This window comes from Corylus avellana, chromosome ca2, assembly GCF_901000735.1.
Source record: "Corylus avellana chromosome ca2, CavTom2PMs-1.0".
NCBI classification, from domain to species: Eukaryota; Viridiplantae; Streptophyta; class Magnoliopsida; order Fagales; family Betulaceae; genus Corylus; species Corylus avellana.
The window spans coordinates 17356013-17361559 of record NC_081542.1 but is presented as its reverse complement, the minus strand read 5'-3'; positions in this window follow the sequence as shown (position 1 = coordinate 17361559).

Genomic DNA, 5547 nt, shown 5'->3' with positions numbered 1-5547 from the left:
ATGACCACCATGGCACCCATGCTCTAGGGCTTAGCTTACACTGTACACAGAACCCAAAACAAATAAAAATGGAGTGGATTGGTTGAGTTTGAAGCCTATGTTGTAAGGGAATAAATAATCCATGCCCCACTTAATTTCCACCTCCCCCACATTTTATTATATGGTAGTTGAAACTTCCTTCGCAAATATTTCCTATGATTGCTGATAACAACGGTTAATGAAAGATGACGACATAAGCTCATGCATGGCCAGATAGTGTGCCCATAAACAAACGTTGTTTATATAAATATTATACATTTTGCAATCTTCTTGTTCCTGATACGCCGGATTCTGTCCCTTTGACCTATGTTAACTAATTATTCATAAACAAAGGTTTGCATAATTTGGTATCAAAGTCAGGCATCACGTTACGAGTTCAAGTCATAAAGACGACGACCTATAGAATAGAGTAGGTCGTCGTGAACATTAGGAGAATGCCGTTTTTCATTATGGTCTCAAAACAAAATAGGGTTACAACTTATATATATTGTCAACCATCAAAACTCTTGCATGATGCAAAAAAAATCACTGTACCTATATACTCTTTCCATTTTAAATTATTATTTGTCTTAAAATGTTAAGCTAATAAAAAAATGTAAATTATTAGTTTAATTATGTTCGGAATAAGTCTCATCATGAGTCTCACCCAAACAATCTCATTCAAATAAGCTGTTAGATCAGAATCTCTCATATCAGATATTTTAGCTAAGATTTTCTCTCTCCCACAAACATCAATAAGGAAAGCGGTTACATAAAACCCAATAAAAGGTAGCACAATTCTAGGTAAAGGGGACTTGATTCCTCGAAAACAAACTTAACTCATTGCTATATTTTCACTACAAATAAAAATTCTAACTTGAGTATCAGAGTGTTCCTGGTTTCTGGACTAGCGGATCATTTGACGCGTTTACTATTTTACAGGTAGCTCATCGTTGGTCAAGTTGTACCAATAACTGCACCAACAAATTCATACTTTAAACACTAGCTGGTAAAGTTGCACATACTGATAAAGTTGCAGACGATAAATAAGATCCAAATAATTAGAGAGGATAGTTGAAGTTCATCATGTTATATATAATTTAGATAGAATCGAAAACTGTATCATTATCCAATCGTGTAAATCAACAACCATATAATGGCATGAAGTCTCACCAGATTTGTATGAGACACAAATCAACAACTTATTAATGCAGAAGTCAATATTAGGCATGGGTCAGCCTCATCAATATATATATATATGTGTGTGTGTGTGTGTGTGTGTTTTTGCCTTTTGTATTAACCACCTAATCCATAACGTGTTGGAATATATTAAACTTAAACATAATTGAGATTTTTCTTTACCAATTGTAGGCAGCATCTGAGGATTAAGTGAGCTCTTCTGGAGAAGGAGTCATTGACTGCTTGCCCAGATGTGCTCTAGAAAGCATAGTATTCAATATTTCATGAAATTGATAATGATTATGTCAATGAAAAACATGGGCAATTAGCAATTAGGCATTAGCATAATGGAAACAGGATAAGAGACAATCATTATCACCATCTAATCTAGAGCTACTTTGACCACCGACTAAACTATGCTGCTGAATATATCAGGCTACTCCATGGTTGGAAATCTCTTCCACAAAGTCAGAGAAGAGCATTCGCATCCGGTTCTTCAAACCCACTAAAAAAAAAGAAATGAAGAATTACATCCTAAAATGTCTCTAAATTAGATCTTTACCTTTCTTCATTTTGGACAAAATGCTAAAATATTTTAAAGTAATGCTATTTATTAGACTATTATACAATAAAAATCGACGTTTAAATCAACAAAGTCTTATATATGGTAGAACTAATTTGTAGAAAATGAGGCAATAAAAGTCATAATATAGTCATTTGTTTTGTTTTGGGCACTTAATGGGATGAGCCAATCTTGTGGACACATGAGGAAGCCATTTACTCTCACCCTATATATAAGTGAAGTTTACTCATTAGGCTTCACTATGTCATATGTGAAAACTAAGGTTGAGAGTAATAGACTCTCTCCACACACAAAACACAGTCTTTTTCTATATGTTTGGGCATTTACAGGAGATTGATGGAGGTAGATATTGAAAGCTTGTCATGAGAATATTGAAAGTATGACATTGTTAGATTTATTTATACATGCTATGAAGAAAGAACAGATTTATTATTGATTTATTCTAACAATTGGTATTAGAGCCTCTGTTTCTTTTCTTCCTGGCTGTAATAAATCTCATTTTAGACTGGATTTTTTTTTATTTGAAAAACATTGTGAACAAATGAGATTTGATTTCGAGTGAAGGCGGCAGTGGATCTGAATTTCTCGCCGCCATCACTGCTATGAGTAATCTAAGTGTACCGTTCGAAAAATCTTGATTTTTGGTGCCAAATACTCGTAAGTCGCTTAATCTGCTGCCTTTTTTATTTTTATTTTTTAGGTAGGTGGTTTTGTTTTCGATTATGAATCGTAGATTGTTTGCATTTTGGGTGGTATGAGATTACTGGTAATAATGGATTTGCTAAATCTGGGTCCAAATTGATAATGGATTGTCATAAACTTCTAAAAAAAAAGTAAAAATTAGAAGAAACAAGCTTTTTTGGGATCCTATATAAATCTCAAACCATAATTCTGTCGTAGAATAGGTCTGAGCAGAATGGGTGCATCAATCAATTCATATAGACTGATCGAATTTAGTGTCATGTTGTAAATTGCTCTCTGCTTCTGTATTCTTCTCAACACTATATTGGCATCTGCCATGCATTTATGGGTTATTTGGCAATTTTAGCTATGGCTTTTCTTGAATTGTGGATTTGGGTTTTGTACCGACTTGTTCAAAGTAGTCATCGTTGAGTTTCAGTTTATGATTACTAAAGTGGAAGTTGAAGCATAAGTACTTAATTTTTATTAAAAAAAAAAGGTTAAAGATGGACATGTGATAGAGCTATGTGCGAACTTCAACAATGTGTGCATATGTGATGGAGTGATGAGACTTTTGCTTTAACATTAATTTACATATTTATCAAACAAAGCAGTTAAACATTAAATTTGTGTGAATTTATCCTAGATTCGTGTCTTTTTATGTCCAACTATGAGTTGTTTATATTTTTATAAACTTGGTTTTATTAGATATGAGGATTTTGGTGAAAAGGAGATTGGTCTCAATTGCAGTATTTATTTTGAGATTGATAAGTTTTTTGTGCAATATTTATTTCAACAATGTGTTTTATTTTTGTGAATATACATATTATTTTGTTTTTTATGTATACATATGGTTTTGAGTATACATATTATTTTTGTCCCTAAAAATGAGGGCTTTTGCAACTCTATTGATATTTATTTCAATCATATGTGATGTTTATTTTGATAGAAATATTTTTTTGCCGAGCATAAATTGTTAATGTGTTAAACAGTATATTTATGTTTAGCATAAAGATGTAAGCTTATGGTGCACAGATTGATAATTTCCTGCATGCGTGTTAAATATAGAACATAGAATCCAAAATTTTTTATTTCCTTTGTCATGAACAACAAGCGTTTTTGACCCAAGAGACTTTAAGTATTATTTCTTGGAAATGTGTCATCTTATGAGAGTAGTAAGTTATATATTTTCTCATAAAACTTTGGTTCCAGCCCATAAGTTGATAAAATGCTATTGGTATAACTCTTGTATACGTGACACTCTATGATTTGTAAAATAACTCACATATAAGAGAGAGTTGAGTCAATGTAGAAGAAACCCACACGTGAAGAGGAGATTTGTTATAAATGCATGTGTGAGTGTTATGTTACATATTGAGAAATGAAAGGGGTAAGTACTATATTTAAGAAAACAAATGTTAATATCAGCTTATTTTGTATATACATATTGTTTTGTATACAATGTTCATTAGATTTGTGATTCTGAAATATTTTGTTATGAACAAATATTGAATTTAAGGCATGTGCTATAATAAATACATAAATCATGCATGTATTATTGCTTGTGAAATTTATATACAATCCTATTGAAATTAAGAAATTTTGTGCAATATGAATAATTGTGTTGTGTATAAAATGGATGTGTTGTGCATACACTTGTGAGGTTTGTGTCCCACATTGTGAAACTGTAAAGAATAAGAGTGGTTAATATACCTAAGTGGACCCAAGCCCATTAGCTTAAGCTTTTGGGCTAGAAGTGGTGTCCTAATATGTATATTAATTTACTCTTGTTTGACTTTCCCTTGTGTTTCTCTCCCCTACACGATGATTTTATTGTTATAAATTGTTGGATTTTATCGTAAATTTAATAAATGGTTTTTTGTGAATGAATAATTATATTATGAATAAAATTGATGATTTTGACCAGTTATGCTCTCACCTATCATGGGACTAACTACAATAAATTGTTGAATTTTATCGTTAATTCAATAAAGGGTTTTGAAAACTTTGAAAGCATCAGCATGTTTAATACATGATGTATCATTGCCATTATTGTAATTCAGTGATGCCGTGCATGTGGTGTAATTTGGTGGTTACTACGGTTTTGTGTTATTTTGATTGAATATTATTTTGTGTCCATTGGTTAAATTTCTAACTTGTTTGAAAGATATCTTTGTGTAAATCTAGAGATTATTTGCGAATATAAAATTCTTATTTAAATGAACAAAAATCAATTTTTGTCCAGAATATTTTATAATAATTATCAAGTAATTATTCAATATGTTGTGTCTTTATCATTGTAAAGGTGCACTTGGTAATCATTTTAATGAGTTATTTCAAAATATTTCAAGACTAAGTGAGATAAATAAATGGATTTCATTTTTACTTTTACCTAAGAGAAGTTTTTTTTTTTTTTTTAAAAAAAAAAAAAAAAATGAGATATACAATTTATGACTAATGTTCATTTTGATTATGATTGGAAGTAATATTTATGATTTTCTATTATCTTCCAATTGAAGTTGAACTACGTGCATTTATTATGATATCCATTTTGAGATAAATGAACCTTCAGTTTAATGTGGATATTATTGTTATAGACCAAACCAATGATTTTGAGTGTTTATGTACCCGCCTATCGTGGGACTAATCATGATAAATTATTGGGGTTTTGTTGTTGTTGTTCAACATGGATAATCTTGTACATCGAAATAAATGATTTTGAGTAATTATGTGATCGCCTATCGTGAAACTAACCATGATAAATTCTTGGGTTTTATTGGATATTATTCAAAATAAATAAATAAATATATGTTGGATTATTATTTTGTGAACTGTTATACCAAGGTCCATATGAATAATTACTTTGCCCTTTCGGTAAATTATTATTTGGTAGGATGCTTGGGACGATGAAGAAAATAGTTAAATACTTTGCACTTGGTTACCTAGTCCTATCATTTCGATAGCGAGTTATTTTAAGTATTTGTATTTAATTATTTTGTTTTATCATGCATAGTAGTTCATTTTTTTTATTGCGGACTTTAGAATAGAATTCTGACAAAAATAGTGTGTAAGAGTCCATTGTGTAC